The sequence below is a fragment of the Ailuropoda melanoleuca genome, chromosome 16 (assembly GCF_002007445.2).
Source record: "Ailuropoda melanoleuca isolate Jingjing chromosome 16, ASM200744v2, whole genome shotgun sequence".
NCBI lineage: Eukaryota > Metazoa > Chordata > Mammalia > Carnivora > Ursidae > Ailuropoda > Ailuropoda melanoleuca.
The window spans coordinates 83,072,507-83,095,219 of record NC_048233.1 but is presented as its reverse complement, the minus strand read 5'-3'; the positions used below and the strand labels follow the sequence as shown (position 1 = coordinate 83,095,219).

The 22,713-nt window shown below is 57.8% G+C and overlaps 1 protein-coding gene across 3 annotated transcripts in view; it reads left to right on the top strand.

Annotated features, from left to right (window-relative positions):
• The window catches only part of MACROD1 (mono-ADP ribosylhydrolase 1), a 151,389-nt gene that overhangs the window by 19,835 nt on the left and 108,841 nt on the right, over positions 1-22,713 (top strand). The window lies entirely within an intron of this gene.

Below are 22,713 nucleotides of genomic sequence, written 5' to 3'. Positions count from 1 at the left end.
GGTCAACGCAGAAAAGGTGGTCCTGACATCTCGGTCTGGGTTTGTCGGCCCTGCGATGGGCTGTAGCTCCTGTGGTCTGCGTGGTGGACCTGTTTCCCAGCCCCTGCCCCAGCTCACCCCACAGAGCCCCTGCTTCAAGGCTGGGGGCAGCTTGTTATTCAGTGTCTGGGCCAGGGGCGGCCCCCCACATCGCCTTGTTTCTGAGGCAGGCATTCGTATTTCCCCCGTGTTACAGGTCAGGAGACTGAGGCATACCTGGGGTCCTAGAGCTGGTAAAAGACCAAGCGAGGAACCAAACCCTCACCTTTCAGACTTGGGGCTTAAGGGGGATGCTTAGAAGCTCCCCTTTTCTCAGAAGCCCCCTCTGTTTCTAGTTTGGGGGTAAGGGGCAGAGTAGATTGGAAGGCCAGCTGGGAGGCCTGGGGTCCAGTTGGCCCCCACCCCAGAACACCCGAGACAGTGCCAAGGCCTAATTTCCACCACTGGAGGAGGAGGCCGGCTCGTTTCCACAAGGTCGAGAAGCGGTTACATGAATTCATAAATGATGGATCCCTCCTGAATTATTGAGATTCCCTTGAGGGCTCACAGGGCCTGGTCCAGCGAGCTGAGCTTGGCCAGTGGGCAGGCCTCGAGGACCCTGGAAAGGTCCTTCCACCCCAAGGTCTTCTGCCAAGTCTCCTGTGTATGAGCCAGATCCTTCCCGTCCTTCTACGGGGAACATCAAGGCGGACCATGGACCTTGGACCCAGTGACCCTTTGTCCTGGGTTTCAATGAAAGTTTGTTGAATAAATGATCGTTTGAATGCCTTTGAGAGTGGGTCAGACAGAGGGAGGGACTAGATGTGCCAGGGACCCCCTCTAGGCCTCCCCCTCCTGCCCCAGCCCAGACACCACTCTGCCCCTCCTGCTGGTCACAGATGCCAGGGTTGGAAGGGGCTGAGTGAGTACACAGTGTGGGCTGCTTGTGAGGTTCCTGGCTCTGTGTGAGGCTCTGGGTATACAAGACTTGATATGACCTGGTACCTGCCCTCAAGGCATTTGCAGGCTTGGACAGGAAAATGGGAGAGTATCTGAAGCCCAGAGGGGGACGGTGACCTGCTCAGGGTCACACAGCAGGAAAGTGGCAAAGCAGGCCTCCCTGACTCCCAGAGCTGGGCCCTTCTTCCTTGTCTTTTTTTCCTCCCCATCATGACAGACACAAGGTCAGGAGACATACTTAGGGCTCTGCGGCCCACCCACTCCCCGCTGAGCGGCTCCTCTCTGTCCTTGAGGCCGGCTGGCCCCAGCACTCGCACCTGTGTGCCTGCCTGTGTTCCCGGCGTGATCTCCATCCTGAGCACTGAGCTGAGGAGGCCGGAGCTTGTGGGAATGTGTGTGTTTTGAAATTAATGGGGACCATTAAATTGGCCAAGCATGAAAAGGGCTGGATCTGCAGCCCTTGGCTTGCTCTACCAGAATGATCCGCCAGCGCCTTGGCAAGAGGCTGCCCAGCCGGCTTCAGCCCTCTCCAGGAGGCTGTGGCTTGCCTGCCCGTTAATCAGATGGTACCCTGTGTCCCTAGAAGGTGAAGAGGTCTGGAGGCAGCACGTGGAAGCCACGGACCTTCCCCAGGGACTAGGGCCCCTTCCTGTCCTCTCCACACCGAGCTCTGTGCAGCCAGCGCTGTTTGCAGGGTGCTGGGTTGAAGCTGTTCCCTCTAGGCCCCCCAGGTGGGCTCATACCTACTCCCAGCCCTGACCCTGGGGCCTCCTGGCTGAGGCCTGGCCTGGCCCCAGTGTGGGGAGGTCTCTAGCATGTAACATGGACTGAAAGAGAGTCCAAAGCTCAGCCCTGTCTCCTCGCCCCCCACTTCCCAGATGGCCCCACCTGCTCTTGTGGCCCATGGGAGGGCACTGCAGGGGGAGTTGCTGGCCTGGGTACGGGTCTCAGCTCCACGGGGTGGAAGCTCTGGGACCTTGGGCCCGTCACGTAACCTCTGAACCTCAGTTTTCTTGTCTGTATCATGGGAAGAAGAGCACAGTAGGACCAGCCTCCTCGGGCTGTTGTGAGTTGGAAAGGAGACAGCACAGTGTCTGGGATAAAGTAAACCCCCAGGAAATGCCAGCTCCCTGGCTGCTCGTCTGGGAGGGCCACTCTGACCCGCAGGATGGGGCCTGCTCTCCTGCTCAGCGGGGCTGGGGACGGGATGGCTGAGGCTACCTCCTTCTTGTCCTTCCTGTGCTAAACTCCTTCCAGGACCGGGGTGGCTGAGGCAGGGGCCCTTCCTGATTCGGGGTTTCCTGACCGTAGGGTACAGGGCCAATGGGCCAGGCTCCCCCTCTCTTGAGGCCGGACCATCAGTGGGGAAGCGTGTGTGTTTTCCCTGGGAACAGCCTGTGTGGGGCCAGGCTTGGGGATGTTGTTCCCGGAGAGGCCGGTGACTGAAGTGCTGTCCCTGTCAGAGCTGGGTGGCCATGCTGAGCCTGACCTGGCAGAGCTGAAGCCACCCCGAGGGCCGCGCAGCCTCCAGCCTTCCCTTCCTCTCCCTCCTCAGGCTTCACGTGCTTCAGAAGCTCACCCTGCTGGTGGCCGCCTATGTGTGGCCCTGTCCCAGCCTCCCTTTCCGTGCTGGCTGGATCGATTGCCCGTCGAGAGGGTGCAGCTGCCCCTGGGGAGGGAGGCCAGGCTGGGGCTGGAGGCCAGGGCTGTAGCCACTCACAAAATAGACCAGGGTAAAATCCGGGTCCACGGACCGCGTCTCCCAGCCTCTGTTCCCACAGGTGTGCCCCGTGGGAGGGGAGGAAAATGGATGAGTGCCTGTCATGCCCTAGGGGCTCGGGGAAAGGTGCTGGTTGTTCCTAGCAGTGAGATACCTTACTTCTCCACTAGACGAAGGTGGGGGAGCCCCTGGGGGGCGGGTGCCCACTGACCCCATGTGTCCATCCCCCGTCAGGGCTCTGCACGCGGCGGTGCCCACCCATGGCAGGGGTGGCCCGAGGATGCCAGCATGTAGCTCCCTGATGACCGGTCACGGCCAAGGTCCCCTAGGCGGAGGCAGGCTGCCTGGGCTGGGGGGACCCCTGCTTCCCGCATGCGCCCCCCCCAGGCCAGGGAGGCAACACAGCTCTTTCTTTTTCTTTTTTTTTTTTTTTAAAGATTTTATTTATTTATTCGACAGAGATAGAGACAGCCAGCGAGAGAGGGAACACAAGCAGGGGGAGTGGGAGAGGAAGAAGCAGGCTCATAGCGGAGGAGCCTGATGTGGGGCTCGATCCCATAATGCCGGGATCACGCCCTGAGCCGAAGGCAGGCGCTTAACCGCTGTGCCACCCAGGCGCCCCAACACAGCTATTTCTGTCCTCGTGGGGTGTCAGGAGACAGAAGCCAGTGAGGACTCAGGTCCAGGGGTGTGGAGCGGCGTCCCACAGGGCTCCCGGAGGGTGGCGGCCGGGGTGGATGCGGCTGGCCTCCCTCCGCCGGGGCGCCCAGCTGGCATTGCCCGCTCCACTTCGTTGAAACCCCACGCACTGCACCCCGCTCCCAACAGCAACAAGTGGTCCTTGTGCGGCGGTCCCCACCCTCCTCCTCTCCATCGCTGCTTCCTCCCCCTCTTCGGACATTGTAATTGCCATAAAAATAGGAGCTTAGCTGCGGAGTAGCATGTGGGAAGAGAGAGGCCCGGCTGTCAGCCATTCCCCTGCCAGCAGGGCTCGTGTCTGTTTTATTATTGCCGCCTGGCTGTATTTCACGTACGGTTTAAACATCATCAAACACCACGTCCCTTTTGAAAAGCAAGAGCTACCTTGCTGAGGATGTTGAGGAGAAACAGGAACATTAAAATCTACGAAGCAAATGGCCCAGAATTGACATTTGCAACGGGAGCTTTGCAGCTTTGACTGTCAAAGGAGCTAAATCGCGTCTGGCAGCCGGCGGGGAACTTTCCCGGTGAGGGTCACGGGAAGGTGGGGTGGGCTGTGGCTGAAGCCTTGGGACTTGGCAGAGAGGGGACCCAGGCGCCGTAGGAGGGGTCGGGGGTGATGGAATTCTGTGGGTCACCTGACTGTCTTTCCCGCCTTCCAGGCCTTGACCTTGACTCAGCCTTGTCTTCCTGCTAACAGGGCAGGGAGGAAGCCCCCCCTGACCCTCCCACCCACCAGGTGCACAGAGCAGAGTGCTGGGCTCTGGGGCTCAGGGGTGGGAATGGGGATGTGCCAGGGGACAGACTGGACAGGGCTGCCACAGCTACTTATGAGCTCTTGTGACCTTGACCAGGATACATCTCCGCTTTGAGCCTCAGTTTCCTCATCTGTAAACCCAGGAGAGTCACATCCCCGCTGAAGGTGATGGAGAGGATGGGGCAGGTGCATGTATGCAAATGTGACAAGTCGTTGGAACTCAATAAATGGTGGCTGTTATCACCGAGGAAGTGGGCATTTGAGCTGGAATTGATTTTTTTAAAATGTTTAACCCACCTATTTCCCCTGAAAAATAGGTACAATAAAACTAGGGAGCCGTTACAACAGAGATAAACAGAAACAAGGGATATAGGAGGTCACTGAGCCCTGGGCTCTTGGCCACACCTGGAAGCCTTTGGCCTGGATGCCCTTGGTGCGTGCTTTCCACCCTGTCAGCCTCTGGCCGCCTGCCTGGTTGTGGGCCCCTGTTCAGCCCTAGCACCTGCCACTCGATGCTGGTGTCTGGTCTACCGAGAGACCACGATTCATGCCCACCCTTCTATTTCATGCTTTTGGGGGTTGCTTGGGGCAGCTTGGCTCCTGGAACCTACCCTGGCCTTGCCTGGATGACATCTCAAAACTAGGCTGAACAAGTCCATTGCTGCTGAATGTGAAATGGGGCTTTGAGCTTCCTGGCAGTCAGAGCAAGACGGGAAATAAGATTTATGTTCTATAACTTCACACTTGGAATCAATTTATACTTTAGCCTAATGCTCCTTTCTACGCCCCCTTTTGCTCCATCCTCCCACTCTGTCACCCTTAATGGTGGCTCTTTATTTCCCCGTGGACGTTCCGTACCTTGCTCCAGAGCCCAGCCCCCAGCCTCGCTCTCCAAGTCTCTGATACGGCTTTGCTTCTGACTCACGAGGCCCCCTCTGCCCTCTTGTTTGTCACTGTCCATTCTGTGTCAGCTGGCCTGGCCTCTGGGCCTCCCGCCTTGCCCGGGCCTACTGGGTCTGTCTCTGCGACTTCTCTCAGATGAGCCAGTGACTAATAAGGGCTGCCCCCAGGGGGCCAGAAAAATCTTTCCCTCCTTAATATCAGAGTTTAAAAATGTGTCACCATCGATTTGAAGAGAAGACTTGTTCCCGCTGAGAAAAGCGGCCGGAGATTCGTCTCGCCTCCGCAATCACACGGGCAGCTGCATAAATTCCAGAGCCACCAAGCGCCCTCCAAGCAAATGCTGCCTCGCAGCCCCACGGCCAGCTCCAGAGCCCCTCAGAGGCCGCCCCCATGCTCCCATGGACTGGTACCCCACTTCCCCACCCCTCTGGTGCCCCGCAGAAACTCCGGGGCCCCTTTGCAGGGGGGTGTCCCTGGTTAGAAGATCCTCGCTTCTTTCCACATGCTGTGGTTAAGCCGGAGGCTTAGCTAATTCCATGTCGTGATGTGTTTTTGATCCTGGAGGAGAAAAAGGATGAGTGGCTTCTGAGAGGGGGCCCCCACAGGCCTGGGGGGTCCCTCGCTTCCCCCTGTCTGTGGATCTGTGGGTCGCACAATGGATCTTCCCCGAAGGTGGCTCTTTAATGCCTGAGCCCTGTCTCCCGCACTTGCTTCATCCTCGCCTGGAAAGACCATTGGGGTCACTTGGTCCTTCCTGCTGCCTGCAGGTGGGCCCTCTCCTCTGCGTCTGCCCCTCTGTGCTCTGCCCTCATCCCCCACCCAGCCTCCTGCCACCCCCCCCCAGCATCAGACAGTGGTCCCACCTTCACCCAGCAGCTCTCTGAGCCCAGGACAATCATCGTAATGATGAGGTGGGGGAGGGGGCTTTGGTATCCCCTCTTTTCAGGTTAAGCAGCTACAGTACAGGGCTGTTGAGTGACTTGTGCGCAGGCTAGTCAGGAAGCTTGAATCAGAGCTCGCTCTGCATCCTGGTACTTTCCCCTGTGTCCCATCACCCTTGAATTAATGAGTGAGTGAGTGAATGAAAGGGAGTGGGCACGTGGTAGCCACTTAGAGTTCTGGGTATCTTTCTGGTTGGTGGGCATTTGGTTAGCCCAGGACAGAGGGTGTTTGGAGAGCTTGGCGAGGGGGAGAGCTGAGCTTTCCAGGCCCTCGTAGGGACCCCGCCCCCCTTGTTATCCAGGGGTCATGGTGGCTGCCTTTATGGTGGTATTGTTGAAGGGCTCGCCCAAGCGTGGTGCTGAGCAGGATGCTGGCTTGACCGCTCAGGCTGCACACCAGGCCACCTTCAGCAGGGGCGTTCTAGCCACTACAGCGGGGTGACCTTAGCCGGCTCTAGACCGTGGCCCGTAATCTGCGGTCTGGCGCTTCTGCCAGGTCCTTCGTGGAGGATGAGCGAGCGGGTGGCGTGGGGTGCCACAGAGTCCTCCCAGACTTGTGGTGAGCTGGTGCAGCCATGGGCAGGGGCGTCAGAGAAGAGGGGAGCTGGCAGTTTGCAGCCTCTCCAGCTGCTGTGGGCCCCTCGGAACATGTGCGGAGTGGCCATTTACCACCTGGTTCGAGGAAGTGTGTGGGCTGGCCCCATGCTGTGCCGGCCCCAGCTGCAGAAGGGGCCCCACGGGGGCTTCTGGCAGCGTTACTCCAGGAAGGGAGGGGCCTGATTTTTCCTGGATCCCTAAATGTTATTGCCTTTATAGGCTTTGGAAATCAGTTTTATGGGCTGCGTTTTTTGTCCGCTGAGACGTGGAACGCACTGGGGACAAAAGAAACCGTGGGGTTGCAGGTCAGGTGGCAGAGGGCAAGGGGGCAGGGCTCAGAGGTGTCCTCTGGGCCTGGGTCACTCTTTAGGAACTGTCACAGCTGGAAGGGGTGCAGGGATGGGGTCTGCCAGAGGGGGCCCTGGAATTCTGGTGGGAGGGCCAGCCTGAGGCTTCAGGACCTGCCCCTTTGGTTGGATGGCCCCCACTGACCTGGCCTGGAATGGCAAAAGTCATCCTTCCCTCCTCCGTGCCTGGCTGCACCTGCTGGCTCCCCTCCGTGCCGTTAGGAGCACCCTGCCAGCCACTGGCAGTGTAAGCTTCTCAGTTTAAGTAAAAAATAAGCCCTTCGGGTTTTGCCAGCTGAGATGCAGGCCTGGCAGGGACTCCCACCTGCAGAAGGTGCTTCATCTTCTGACAAAGTTGGCCGTTTGGGAGCTGGATGAGTGTCCAGAGTCAGGAGGCCCATCCAGGAACCAGGCGAATTTCCCTCCCTTGCCTGGGACCGAGGACCCTTGAGGGAGGTGCTGAGGGTCTGCCCCAGGAGAAGGCTGCTTCTCTGCTTCTCTCTGAATATGTGAAGAGCGCCTACAAATCAATAAGAAAAATGGGGAAAAGATGGAGACTAGCAATTCCCGGTAGGAGAGAAACAAATGGCCAGTAAACAAGCAAAAAGATGCAGCACTTCGGTAGTGATCAGGGAAAGGCTAATTGAAATGAGAGATATCGTTCTTCACCGCCGGAGAGGCAGAGGCTGGAAGTGCCGAATCTCGCAGGTGTTGGCGCAGCGGCGGCAGGAGCCCGGCCCTGTCTGGGGCTCACCCCTGGCGGCTTGCACCAAACCAGCGCGTGGTAGGAGCGTGGGAATACTTGCTCCAAACCAGAAAACACGGACAAGTCTCTGCTCCTCTTAAGTCTCAGTGGGGTCGTCACCACTGCCTTTGTGTCCCTGGCTCACCCTGCTTGCTGCTGGAGATGCTCCTGGGTGGGGTTGCTCCCCCGCTCGCCCCCACCCTCCAGCTCCCTCATCCCGGGTCTTTCTGGGCCGGCCCCTTGTGGGGTGATGCTGCTTCCTGCTGCTCAGCAGAGCCTCCAGTTGCGGTGCTTTCTGCAGCCTCTCAGCCGGTACCAGGGCTATCCTGCATGACACAGTGGAGGGTACTCATGGGGAACCCGAGAGTTGGGCAGCCTTGGCTGTTATCATGGCCTCTTCCAACGCCCTTGGGGTCCTCAGTTTGGGAAAGGTCTTGCCCTCGGAGTGACCTTGGCTCTCTGGGCATCCTGCCTGGCTCACCCACATCATCTGGCCCCAGAACCTTGCCTGCCTTTTCTGGTTTCCTCTCCTACCCTCCCATGCTTTGGGGGCTCACGGCTGCATGTACTCTCACACCTGCTGGCCTCTGCACGGGCTCCTCCCCCCGCCAGGAGCACCCGTTCTCCCACTTTCACTGGGCTGATGCTGGTCATGCTCCCGGTCCGGCTCAGATGTTATCTCCTCCAGGACCTTCCCCTGGCCTGATTTAGACTTCCGCCTGTGCGCACTCTGTAGACGATAGTTCATTCAGCTTCGTGCTCATTCATTCATTCAGCAGGCGCTAGGTGCTGGGACTGCAAGGGAGATGTGGCTGAGGCGGCAGGGCTGCCCCAGGGAGCTGGGACACCTGTGGTGACCCGACCCTGGCTCTGACCTGTCCAGCGGGTCAGGAGGGGGAGCCGGCAGGAGCACCCCAGACCGGGGCCCGGGGTGGCTCAGTTTGCTGCATTGGGAGCAGGGAGGCCGGGGGGAAGCTGGGGTGGCCCAGACGCCCTTTCTCAGCCTGCCCTGCGAGGGCGGCTCTTATCTGTAGAGCGCAGCGTCGCCGGACCACAGCAGAGCTGCCTTTGATGCAGAGCTCAAGGGGGAGAGCACAAGTCGTACTTCAAATGGCTTTGGTTCAGGGAATCTGGGTCTCTGAGTCCTTGAAGCATCCTCCCACCCACCCATCCCTTGTTCACCTCCCTGGGCAAAGCCGGCCAGCAGGAGAACCCGGGCCCAGGAGAGACAGCAGCCTGGAGCTTGGCTCCCAGGATCCTTCCCTTCCTCCCACTCCAGAGGCCCAGCCTCCTACCAGGCTTCTCTTTCTGGTCCCCAAGCTGAAGTGGGCACAGCCCTCCTTCCTTCATTCAGAGAGCATGGGTAATGAAGACCCAGTCCCTGCCTCTAAAATGTGCTCAGTGTAGAGGCACCAGGGTTACAATCCAGACTGTAAGTGCCTTGATGGGGAATCCAAAGCGCTGTGGGCTGGTCAGGGAAGGCTTCCTGGAAGAGGCATGCATGGGGAGGCCTACTATCTGCTGTGATTTCTTTTTTTTTTTTTTTTTTTAGATTTTATCTTTTTATTCGACAGATAGAGGGTTGACAGCCAGTGAGAGAGGGAACACAAGCCGGGGGAGTGGGAGAGGAAGAAACAGGCTCATAGAGGAAGAGAGCCTGATGTGGGGCTCGATCCCATAACACCGGGATCACGCCCTGAGCCGAAGGCAGATGCTTAACCGCTGTGCCACCCAGGTGCCCCATCTGCTGTGATTTCTGGTGGGGGCTCACTTGTGCCTTTTCCTCCAGGCTCACAGACACCCCCCCTCCCCGACTCAGGCCTTCTCAAAGGGCCTTGTGGGCCAGAATTTGGGGCAGTGGGAAGAGCCTGGACAGACCTGGTTCCAATTGTAACCTCTGCCACTGTGGTCTTAGGCAAACTCCTTAGATCTGGACCTCAGTTTGCTCACTTGAAAATGGGGATAAGTGAGGATAGGACACAGTGACAGATGTCTGGTTCCTGGCACCGTCCGGCTGTGCTGCCTTACCTCTCACAGATGGGCGCCCCGTTAGGAAATCCCCCCTAATTATGAAGTTTCAGATCTGGGCGGCCACCCGGGAAGGAAGCACATTCATTAGGAGACCCAGGCACACAGCCCGGCCGTGCCAAGCGTCTTTCCGCGCCAGCTCCCGAGGACCACGGCCTCGCTGAGAGCTCACATCCCGCGTCTTCCTGGTGACAGGTTCCATCTGCCAGCCCCTGGGGAGTTGCTGACTGGGGAGGGCCTGCTCAGGGACCCGCCATCCCCAGTGACGGGCCCCCCCCAGCCCTTCACCCCAGGCTTGTAATCTCAGCTTTGAGGAGGATTCCAGTCCCTTTCTCCTGTCCCACCACAGCTAATCCATTTGCCAGGGCCCCAATCCAAGAGAAAGCTAATTAAAGAATTTCTGCTCTTGGCTCAGCCTGGACTTTGAAGATTCCCCTTGGTCTTCCTGGAGTATCTGAAAACAGGTGGAGAAGGGGGTGTCAGAAAGGGCATTGGATAAGCCCCCAGTAGCCTGCATAATAGGCTTAATCCCCCCAAAGCCAGCAGGCATCTAACAGCCCTCCACCCAGCACTACGGAGAAGGGGCTCAGGGGAGGACTCGGGGCCCTTCGTGACCATGTGAGCCCCAGACCACAGAGGGCTCCCCATCCTCGCTTCCTTGGAACTCGAGGCCGTGCTTTCCCCGAGTTTTGGGGGCCAGGGGAGGGGGAAGGCAGGGCACGAGCCCCTCACTGCATGTGCTCCAGTGCCGTGAGGGGCACAGGTCAGTGAGATGGAGCCGGCCCTGCCTGTAGGCTGCTGCAGCCACTGGCCCTTAGCTCAGGAACACTCAGGAATGTGGCTCCCTCTCTCCCTGCCCCTTCCCTCTGGTGCCGCCACATAGGGCAGGGATCTTTGGGTCCCACTCATGGCAGTGTCTTCCACTTGGGCAGGGCCTGGCCCACAGTAGGTGCTCAATAAAGACTCGATCGTGGGGTGGGCTGTCAGGTTCGGAGACAGAGGTAGTCTCTGCCCTCACAGAGCTTATGCAATTGTTGCCTTCGGGGTCTTTGGGGGGATCACTGGGCTCCCAGATGTGGGGTGTGGCGTCTTAGAGCCTGTCTTCCTGTCACTCTGAGCTTTGGCCAAGCCTGGTGTGACCCTGGGGAGAGTCAGGGCCGTCTGCTGCCACTCCGGCCTGCACCCTCACCCCCTCATCCCCTCCCAGGCTCCTGCTCCCCCATTTCCCTCTGCAGCGCTAGGGGGCAGGGAGCATTTAGACCCGCAATTCCCTGTGTAGGGACCTCAGGGGGCACTTGCCCACATCACGGAAATAAAAATGATAAAAACCTGCCACTGAATTCTGGGTGGCAGTAAATTACTTAACACCTGAAACAGGTTGAAATGTGGCCACTGTGGCTTTTAATAAGCCCATCTCTGATGCAGCCGCTTCCGCGAGGAGCCGGCCCAGTCTCTTCTTGAGGCATAATTTCATCGCGGCCCAGGCTTGGCAGCAGTGCAAATAAGATTTCACTTCCCCTGTAAATCTCTGAGGGGGAGCGCCAGGATTTCATTTGTGCTGTCAGTTAGTGGCTCGAGAGAGCGTATTTACTTTGCCGCGGGAGGAGAGGGTCCTTCAGAGGCGCTGGGTGGTGTGGCTGGCCGGTGGGGAGGCAGGTGCTGACAAGCAGGCCTGGGGCATGGCGGGGGGTGGGCGAGGCAGCGGGCGACAGGGCCGGGCCAGGAGCACGCTTGGTTTCGGGGATCCGAAAGTAGATGAGCAAGCTCCACCCAGACCTACTGAGGGAGTATTTCGGGGTTGGCTGGGTGTCGCCTGCTCCGTCTGGGACCTCCTAAGCAGGGTGCTGGGAACTGGCCACAGGACTTGGGTGTGGGGTGTGGTTTGGGGTTTGATTGCTTCTTCTCCGGGATGCTTGGTGAGGCCCCAGAGCCCTCCTGGGAAGTGGGGACACAGGAAGAGGGAAGCTTCTGGAGCCTGGTGGTGGCCAGCTAAAGGCAGGATCCAGGTACAGGGGTAGTGGCCACCCTTTCTCTGTCCCATCTGACCAAACAGGTGGAGTTGGATGTAAGAATCTGGGGCCCTGGGTCTTGGGGTGCCCCTTGGGGTCTTCCTCTGTACCTGCCTCAGTGTATGTGAGTCCTGAGATGTCTTTGGGGAGGAGAGGTCCAGAAGCTGCTTAGCTGGGGCAGGGCAAGGCAGGTGCAGAAATCGGGGTGGGGGGAGTCCCGTCTCCCAGGGTCTGTTCGGAGACATGATAGGGAGACGGGGCTCTTCAGGGTCAGTGGGTCCCCTCCACCACCCAGAGCTCATACCCCTCGAGGGACTGGCCGCCAGCTCTGCCTGCTCTCCTGTGAGGACGGGGCTCACTGCCTCTCAGACCACCTACTCCTTCTCAGAAAGGGTTAGTTATGTATGGAAGGTCTTCTTTCCCTTGACCTGAAAGACAGATCCTGGAGCCTCCCCGACAGGTCCTGGTGAGTCCCTCCTGTGACCCAGCCCTGTCTGGGTTTCCAACCCCGGAGGGCACTCATTAAAGCCTGAGGTGCCCCCTTCCCCTCGCCCTGTCCTCCTGAAGCCAGAAGCTTGGGTCAGCCTGACAGTTGCCTCTAGCAGGTTTCAAAGAGCAGCTGCAGACTTCGGCTTGATTGGTCTGTGGTTGGGGGGGCGGTCTGGGAAATAGGCCGCACCCCCATTTGAATGCTTTTCCTCTGTGTTGCTGAGATACCTGAGCTTCCTTGCAGGAAATGCCAGGGAGCTCAGTTGGGGGGCAGGGTTGCTGAATAAACCCCGGGGGGTGTGCCAGGGTTGGGGGCCTGCACTCCCTGGACAAGCGGAGGGGACCCTAGCATTCTGCACCCTCCAAGGAGGCTCCAGCACACATTAGCAGGGTCGATGCCGTCGTGATGGTAAAAGTAGGAGCAGTGAGCTCTTACCATGCACACATTTTACAGAGGGGAACACAGAGACACAGCAGTAAGTGGTATAGCCCAGGAATCTAATCCAATTCTGAGGGATTCTAAGGCCCTGTCTGAGGAGCCCTCCAGAATAGCAGTGGCATTAATCCAGTTGTTCCCAAATGCATGTGACTATGAACTGTCCTTGGGCAGAAAGTTTATTAGCTCTAGGGGCTGAGGAACACAGTTTGGGAACCCTAACCTCCTGCCCCGGCTGGAAGAGAGCTCTGTGGGTGCGCTGGGTTTTGGCACTGCCACTGCTGTGTACAGAGTAAGATGAGCTGGGGGCAGGCCCATCCGTGCCTCATCCTCTGCCCCCCTTGGGAGGAAAAGTAAAACTGTCAGATTACTGGAACGCCGGTAAGTGCTGCTTCTCCTGGGACCCAGCATTGATCAATGGATCTGATGGTTGATTGATTTACTGGTGTTTATCGACTCATTCCTTCACTTCACGTTTATGGATGCCTCCCTCCTGCATACCAGGCAAGTGCCCTCTGGGGACCTGAAAGGGTGGCTGGCGAGACCAGCCAGCAAGGGGGCCCCAGCGAGGGAGGTGCTGGAACTGGTCACCTGTGCAGTGTGGGTCCTGGCGTTTCCAGACACGGTGCCCAAGTGGAACCTTCCAGAGCCTTCAAGGGCACCTGAGCCCAGAAATCAGCAAGGCACAGACCAGGAGCCCGTGTCAGGGCAGGGCCTGCCTGGGGAATTACTGGTACGCGGTGTGGCTGGGGGCCAGGCCTTACTGTGCTTATGGAGGAGGCAGGGCCTTTGCAGTGGGAGGCCCAGAACTGGACCTGTCTTCCTGCCCCCTGCCTCAGGCTTTGTCTCTTGCTCTCGCTCCTCAACCAGGGAAACACCCTCAGTGGAGACATGGCTCCCCAGAGAATGGGTCTCACGTAGGAAGGGGCCAGGTGGCTCTCCTGCATACTGTGTGGGCTGGCACCTAAGCAGGGGTCGAAGAACAGACTCGGCCCTTGCCCAAAGGCCACAACATGTGCTGCTCTTTGGAGTGGTCTCTCTTGGCTGGCTCCTACCGAGGTGGGAGGTGAGGACTAAGAGATGAGGAGGACAGGGACGCCTGGGTCACCCCGGCTGAGCCACCCGCCACCAAGGCATGTTGAGAAGTAACTTTGCTTCCTTGGAATATGAGGAAAAACTCATTAACCCATATCCAGACACACAATCAGATCTAAGGCAGAAGTAATGAGTTCTTATTTTATGTTAAATTTAGCAGAAACTGCTATTGTTCTCATGGAAAAGAATCTTTTTTCCTTGGGGCGCCTGGGTGGCACAGCGGTTAAGCGTCTGCCTTCGGCTCAGGGCGTGATCCCAGTGTTACGGGATCGAGTCCCACATCAGGCTCTTCTGCTATGAGCCTGCTTCTTCCTCTCCCATTCCCCCTGCTTGTGTTCCCTCTCTCGCTGGCTGTCTCTATCTCTGTTAAATAAATAAATAAAATCTTTAAAAAAAAAAAAAAGAATCTTTTTTCCTTTCTCCCCTGTTGGGGTATGAGAGATCACATAAAGCTCTGAAAGTTGTGACTGTGGGGGTGCATCTCGGGGACAAGGGTCGTCTGGGCGGGTGGGGAAGAACCCAGGCTGGCGTTCGCCAGGTGCAGGAACAGCACGTGTCCCCAGTGCACATACCTAGGTGCCTACGTGGCGGCCAGAGCTCTTACGGGATAACCCACAGCTCCCATGAACACCCGGCCACTCTTGGAGTCGGCCTTCAGTTGTCCACCTTCCCAGGGCCTGTGGGATGGGGTCAGAAGTCCCTTTGCCCGGTTGCAGATGCTGATTCTGAGCCTGATCGTGCCCCGGGGGATTTACCTCAGAGTCTCCATCCCACCTGGCTTGCGCTCTCTGCAGGGGGGGCCCCCCACGGCAGAGCTGAACCTCAGAGAAGGGGGGTGCCTGGGGAGGGGCTGCAGACACCTGGCCCCTGGGACGCTGGACCCCGAGCCCAGTCAGCAGCCGAGATGACTGTAAAAGTTAAATCTTTCTATTTATTTCAAGAAAGGACAAGGAAAGTGGACTTGGACATATTATATGAAAACAGACAAACAGAAAAAAGGACCAAATAGTTAATCACATTCATCTCAACATTGAAGTTTCAAGGCACCTACAGGAAGGAGGCCAAAGGGCGGTTCGCAGTGCACTTTGGTTTGTGTTGTCGTCGTGGTGGGTGTTTGTGTGTCTCGGTTTCCCGAAAACCCGTCTGGGGGTGAGGTTGGGGAGTGAGACAGGCGGGCCCGGGTCTCGGATGGCAGCAGGCAGCAGTGTGAGGCGTCCCGTCACTCAGACCCCCAAGATTGCTTTACCCTTCAGAGAAAGAGGAGAAGAGACAAGGAGCAGGTGGCCGTGTGGCCTCCCGGGGCTGATTCTGCAGGTGAGGAAGGTGGGGCTGCAGCCGAAGCTCAGGGTGATGGCAGGAAGGCAGAAGGGGCCTCGGTCATGGGCCGCCCTCCCTGTGCCCTCGTGTGGCTAGGAACACGGCCTTCTGTAGCAGAGGGGGCCCCCCCCCCCCGCCATCCTCCGGGGTCGGCCAAGGATCCCTCCCTGGCCTCCTCCTCCTCAGATCGCTGGAAATGGATCCCACGGAGGGAAGCGCCTGGTGGCTCCAGAAATCTTTACAATACCAAATGGGATACAAACAACCTTTTAACATCGGGAGAGGGCATTGCTGTCGGTGGCTCTTAGAAAACATTCACTCTGCAGTGCTGATGCGTGGGGTTTCTTTTAGTTTACTTTTTTCCTTTACCTCCCTGTTCACACCTGCCTGGTGACGTTCATAATTAGCAGGCATCCGCTCCTGGCCAGCCACACCGCGCAATGGCACCATAGCCCTGGCTTGCTTGTGTTCACAGCCCCGCAGCCTCCCCCAACCTCCAACGCCATCTCTCTCCCTCTCAGACGACAAACCTCCAAGGCTGGGCTGTTTGGCTTCCTCCCCACGGCTCTCAGCATCGCTTCCTGAGCTGGAAGGCACCAGGGCCCTCCATCCAAAGAATCCCCCCATGCTGCAGCCTGGCGCTTGGCCCTGGATGCCAGGGTGAGTTTCTTAGCAGGGTTGGGTTAAAAAAAAAACAAAAACACAAAAAACCTAAGGCCAGTTTCAGGGTTGTGTGTCTTCCTCCTGGGTATCCAGAACCTTTTGATAACTGTAACAGCCAGAGTTGGGTAGGACAGCTGCAAACACGTGTCCTGCGTGGGGCAGGGGAGAGGTGCCCTGGATGGCCGGGCTCCAGGGAGGTGAGCACGGCAGGCCTGTGTCTGTTTCAGCTTTGATTGTCGGGCTCCAGTCGCATTGGTTTTCCTGTCCTGAGGAGAAAGCCTGGTTAGTTCCTCCAGGTGGGGTGGCTCGGGGGCAGGAAGTCCGGACGGGAGCTTCAGACAAGGTGAGACACCCAGGTCTCTGCCCTCCTTGTCACCCACGCGAGGCTCCGCTTGGAGAGAGGAAACCGAGTCACCCATGCTGGCTGTTAGAGCTCGCCCAATGACTAGATTTCCCCCTCAGGCTCACAGCTGGTGATCGGTGGGTCCAAGGGACAGCAGAGTGAGATGCTTCTAGGAGGAAAAGCTGCAGAGAGGGGCCCCTCCACATGCTGGCTGCCGGCAAGGCAGGTGCAGGGTGGGAGAAAGGCCGTTGCCAACACATCTGTCTGGGCCCTGTACACTGAGCACAAGGGGGTAGATAGCAAACAGGGAGGACAAGAAGCAAAAGGAGGCTCTGAGAAGAGAAGACGGAGCACCCCTGTGTGCCAGGTGCTGTGCTGGGCCTCAGTGACCCAGCACGGAGGAGTATGGGGACCTGGCATCTCGCCAGAGCGGCCGCTCACCCTGATGGCCATAAAAGAGATTTAGAGGTGGTGACAGCAAGGACCTTCCTGCAAGGACTCTCCAGACTCCAGCTTTTGGGTTTTCAGGTGGGGGTGGGGGGCGGCGTGGGTAGGTGTGGGAAAGACAGGGGCGAGGGCACCGTGGTGGCCACAAGTGCCTTAGAGGCTCACTTTGCTAGGAAAGGAGGCCCGGTCAGGCCTCCGCCCTCAGCGCAAGCCAGGCATTTTAGTAACAGAGCAGGAGGGGCCGGTGACAATGGTCTCAAAAAGCCCAGGGCCTGCCAGGCTCTCGAGTGGGGAGCAGGGCAGAAGCTGCCCCCAGACTGAAGGTCAGTCACCCGCACAGTGTCTTCAGAGGTGACGTGGAGAAAGGGCTGGCTTGGCCCCCACAGCATCGGGGGTTTGGGGGACACCTGCACCCCCACTTAGGGTGAGAAGCGGGCCTGACCGCAGTGACAAGAGAATTTCCGAAACAATATATTAAAAATGCAGAGGTGGGGGGAGTGAAGGGGGGGCGGGGTGGGGGGGGACTCAAGAGCCAAGGGGGATCATTTTGTGAGTGTTTTTAAAGAAGCAAGTGTGGGTATTCCAGGCAACTACTTGGACCATTTCAAAAGAAATGGTAAATGCTTAAAAACACAGAGTGAAAAATGCCCCAGGCAGCCGTCAGCCTAGCTGGGAAGGATGGATGAAGCCGGCGCACTGTGTGCGCTGAATGGGGAAGGGAGCCAGGGGTGGGACAGCGGAGGGCGCACAGTGGGCCAGGGGCCCCGGCTTGGAGAAGAGCTGGGGGGGGGCGGGGGCAGCCTGGGACCAGCCGCAGGGGGCGGGTCACCCTCCAACCTCCAGGTCTGGACTCCAAGATGGAGCAACCGTGTGTGAACTTCCTCTCCCGGTGCCTCTTGGACAGCGAGGGTGGGAGTTTCGCAGCCTCTCTGGTGGCGCAAGCCGCTCTGACGGGGCTGGGTGGCCCGGCTGCGGGATGGCCACGACCTGGGATTTTCAGGGGACGCTGGTCAGTTTGAGCAGCACAGTAAACATCTCTTGGTACGTTCCTTACAGGGTCCTGGGGAATGATAAAGTCAGGGTGGAAACCAGGGTCTTCTAGTCAAAGAACGGGGCCTTGGCTTAGGGAGGAAAATATTTGCCATATCTCCATCAAGTGCTTGAATGCTCTTGGTGACGGAGAGCTCACTGTCTTATTCCTCTGCTGGCCGAGTTTCTCTTCCCTGACCTTCAGTTTTCCCTTTGCGGTTGGCCCCGCTCCCCTTCCCTGGCCGCAGGGAATGAATCACAGACCTACCCTGGGACAGAAAGGAAGCGGAAACGCTCATGGCTCTGGAGTCTTACTCTCTAAGTAACTAGACCAACTACTTCACCTCGCTTTTCACCCCTGAAGGCAGATGGAATCTGGAGGGCAGGGGTGGAGTCTCTGCTGGGGGCGGGGACAGCTTCTGAATCACCTCTGTGGGCCATGTAGCCTACCCTGTCCCAGAGGCCAGAGCGCAAGGCAGGCCACGGAGGAAGAACTGCGTTTCCTGAGCAGCGCTTGAGGCCGGGCTCTGTCCAACCCAGCCTGTTTCTGAGCACTCTGGCCTGTGTGGTGTCAGCCCTCGAAGACCCCCAGCTCCTCCTGGGGCTGTGCAGGGGCAGCCCGAGAGCCAGGCTGGAAAATCCCTGCTTTGCACACTGCCACTGGGGGCAGGTTCATAAAATGCGAAAAATCCCCCTTTCCCTTCACCTCCAAGGAGTTTTAATCTCTTCTAATCAATTTAGCAGACTCGCTTGGTTGTAAACGGTAATGATTTGCATTTTTGAGCCTTTTTATCCCTCCTTAAGAAAAAAGATGCCTCCTCTGTCTGCCTTCTGGAAGGCCTGTGCAGGGCTGTGAATTGCTTGTTAGCACTCACCCTGGCGCCCAGCCAGCGCGAGGCCTCCGCCTATCACCTGCACTGATCTGAGCACAGGCAGGGGAGAGGGGCGCGAAGGGCACCCACAGCTGCCCCTGGCTGTGTTCCTGGCCCTGACAGCAGGTCCAGTCCTTGGGGACTCAGGTCACTGCACACCCCAAGGCCCCTCCTTCCAGCAAACGCCCTAGCTGTCTCCTGGTTGCCTCCCCAGCTCCGCTGCTCCCTGTCTGCTGCATCCAATTTTCCTTGTTGTATTTTTCATAAGCGCGAGGCTCAGAAGCCCAGTCCTCCTCCCTGGTGTGTTCGGGAGGAAGCAGATTGCTGGATTGGAGTGGGTTGGCTTTGGGACTTGGGCTGCCATTGGTGGGGTTGGGGGTGGTGTCCTCTCCTCCTGCGTCAGCTCCAGGCAGGTTAAAGAGGGAGGCTCAGGTGTGTCCTGGGCATGCTGCCCGGCACTTCTCCAGGCACCTCAGGCCCCTCGGGGATCCTCACCTGGCCTGTCCCTCCCACTTTGAGCCCCTGTCACCTGCCGTGGATCAGCTAGAACCTTCCAGAATCGGTGGAAGGGAGGAGCCCTTACTTGGCCTTTGGAGCACCCAGCTTTTCTTGGTGAAGCCCGACTCCTGCCTCAGCCAACTCTCCACTTTGCAGAAGGGGAAACAGAGGCTGTAGATTTACAAAACACACTTTCCCTCCACCTCTCTGGAAACCCTTCCTGACCCTTCCCCACTTTCTGCTCCTGGTGGGCATCCCTGAACCCCTAGGGAAGGGGGTGGAGGGAGGGAGAAGAGACACAAGGCAGGCATGGGCCTGGCTGCCCCTCCCCCCCACCTAGCCACCACCACCTTCCTAGCTGCTGTCCCCTCCCCTGCCGGCATCACTCAGAGCCGGAAGGGACCAGTGCTCCACCTCCTGTCCCCAAACCTGGCATCCCAGCCCTGGGTGGGGAGGCCCTCTAGTCAGCCACTCGGCTGCCATGTTCCTGTGGAGGCGGCCCAGGAAGCCGGAGCCAATTTAGAGAAGATGGAGGCTTCCTCGGGGAGGCCGCAGGAAAAGGGAAGGAGAAAAGGGAAGAAAAGAAGCTTTTGATGCACGTCATGTCTGCGGAATTGAGTATGACTAATTAATAGATTTTATTCTTAGTAATCTCTTAAGCATTCCATACGTTGGGCCCCACGCCTGAGCTGAGCTTACAAGAGGCCTCATTCGCAAAATGCAAATGCCTCGCCTGGCCCTGCTGCCTCTCCTGCCTTGCCTTTTCTCCCCCCCCCCTTTTTTTAGGGGAAATTTAAAGGAAAATTGCCATGTAATAGAAAAGAGATTCTAATCACTACATCTAATTACCATGAAGGGTAAACCACTTAACCAGAGAAGTGTCATGGGCTCTTTTTTTTTTTTTTTTTTAACTTAAAACCTGCTTTCTAAATGCCACAAAATGCACTCATCAATGCTGAGGCCAATGAGGTGGTTCTGGCTAGTTAGAGGCCGCAAGGGTCAGGTTGGCGCCCGCAGAAGGGAGATTCAAGACAGAAGTGGTAACCTGGGGCCTGGGCTTGTCCTCCCGGGCCCTGTGTCCTCACGTGCTGCTAGCGGCTGGGGGAGGCTGGGCTGTGTTATGTTATGAGGACACTCAGAGGAGTTGGACCAGGAGGGGACAGGGGTTCAGAGTGGACCTGGCTTCAGGCGCCCTCCTTCGCTTGGGGGGCTGTGAGGTGGAAGACATTCGGGAGCTCGCTCTCAGAAAGGACTCTGGGAGGATATCTGATGCTGAGGCGAGGGAACGTTAGAGCAGGCCCCAAGGCCTGGCTGGTGTGTCTCCACTATGCTCAGCACTTACAGGGCAGGAGAGTGCCTGCAGCGAGCCCTTGGAGAGCCCCTGCCTGAGCCCCTGGGGAGCAGGAGACCCACGTGTCCTCAGGCCCAGGTGGGACTGGCCTGTTTTGTGCTGTAGGGGAGGGAAGCTGATCACCCAGGCCTGAAGGCCTTTCTGACCTCCTTGACTCAAGGGCCACCTGCCGCGTTCCTCAGATGCCTTCCTAACCTCTAAGGGGGTGATTTGACCTCCTCCTGGTGTGGTTGAAGGGAAAGGAGGCCCCAGAGTAAGATTGGGGGCCCAAGCATGCTGGCAGTGGGGACTCTGGGGCCGTGGGGAGGCCAGGGCCTGGGACACCGGCAGAAGGCATGAGTGGTGCCGTGAGGGAGGGGACCTCACTTCTGAAACAGCAGGGACCTTGGGCTTCTGTCCCTTCCCCCTCTTCCTGAGCCAACGCCCCATATCCTCGTGCACCCTCTGCTCCTCCCCAAGCAGCCTGAAAACCTGTGTCGGGGGCGCTTGAGGCCAAAGGGAGGGCGACCTTCACAGAGACATGAAATTAAGGCTTGGAAAAATCTCTCTCCTGATCTCTTTGTATGAGAAAATGATTCAAATGGGCCAAAGAAGGGGGGAAAGGCTTAGTTTCAAGTGGAGTGTGTCCATGCCCTGTGCCTCTCCCTAGGGCTGGGGAGCCAGGCTCCCCGTGGTGGGATGAGACCCTCCCTCTGGCCTGGCACCCCACACAGCTGTTGTGGCCATTCCTTTCAACCGCCTCTTCACTGAGGGGGCCGGTCACATCTTTTCACAACCCATGAGCGGCTGGCCCCGGGCCTGTCCCGGCAGCCCTGAAACCACCAGTCAGCATCCTCTTCCCGCCCTTGGCTTTTGTCAAAGCAGTTGCGGCCTTTTGAAACCACCAGCACCAGGAGCCGGACACATCCTTGACCTCTCCTGCCCTCGGGCCAGCGTCTCTTCTCTGACATGGCTCTTCCCCAGCACAGCACCGGGGGCATGCTGACAGGTGGTGGCCAGAGCTCCCCGAGGGCCAGGGCATGGGGGACTGGGTGCCACTCCTCCCTTCTCTCCAGCTTTGCTGTCATTCTTTCATTATCGTTTTAATCTCATGGCTCACCAGACCGCACTGCCAGTTGATAAATGATGGCAACCCGGGTTCCGGGGCGGGGGGCGGGGGCGGCGGAAATAAAACCTGAATTCTTCTGAGGGCCCCGGTCAGTACCCTTTTGGAGCTGGCATTTCTGGAGGTCTGGTCTTCCCTCTCCAGAGCAGAGTGCCAGGGCTGGGTGCGGCCGTGTGCTCTGCGTTCGGGGGGCTGCTGTCTCCCAGGGCTCTTCTGAGAATGTTCATGTCTTTTTCTGGGCTTTGTTTGAGCAGCCATGGAAACCATTAGGTCTAATCAGCTGATAAAAAAAAAAAAAAAAGCCCCTGCGCCAATTACCTGTCCCGGGAGGAAGCACACAGCACAGAGGAAAGAGAAAAGTCACTGTTGAGGTGACTGCGTCTGTGTGTCTGGGGGACGATGGGGAGAGAGACGAGGACACTGGCCATCAAAGAACGCTTTTCTCTGTATCAGAAGAGTGTGGCCCGGCTCTGGCCAACCTGAGATAGGGTTGAACTGAGGGCGCCCCTTGCCCAGGGTCTCCCTGGCCACCCGACCGGGACAGATACACCTCCACCTTCAGGAACAGCATTGTCCCCTCACCCACACCCACCCCCAACATGCTTTGTCTACTTACTCAATGATTTCTAGGAGAAAGCAACATTTTCGTGACTCTATTGTCTCAGGAAATTGTATGAACTGACCCCAGAAGTAGGAAGGACCAAATACGAGGCTCTGTCTACCCATCTGTATTGAGAGACACCACATAGAGATCGACAGGTAGATAGGCGCACGTCCGCGTGGCTGGGAAACCACAGCTCCCCCGGGGGCTTCCGCCGAGCGGCCAGCGGAACTGAAGAGGGTTTCGGTAGAGGAAAAAGAAAGTTTGCTTTTTAATTGACTACACCGTTGTTCAAAGAATGCAGTGAAAGACGTGCTCTTTCTGCAAATCTGTAAGGGAAGTGGTACGGAAGGAACCAGGGAAGAGGTTTCAGGACAATATCTCCATAGCGAAAAGATCTTTTCTTCCCCCTCTCCTTTGTGAGGAGCCTGAAACCCTTCCATCATGTCGTTGTCGCCAGCGAGCAGCCGGCAGCGAGAGCTGCGTGGGGGCTTCGCGTGTTGGCTGTTCTCTCTGACGGTTCTTTTGTGACGGCCCTGAACAGAGCACGAGGCGTACGCAGACGCTCTTCAGGTAGTATCTTTCCAGTTCAGGGAAAAAAACCAAAAAAAAAAAAAAAAAACAAAACACCTGACCCAACCCTTCCTGCAATATTATTTTTAGTCCTTCCCTCCCCAAATGGCATAATTTGGTATAAATTATGTCTTCAGCAACGTCAAATCCCCCTCCTACCTTCTATTCTT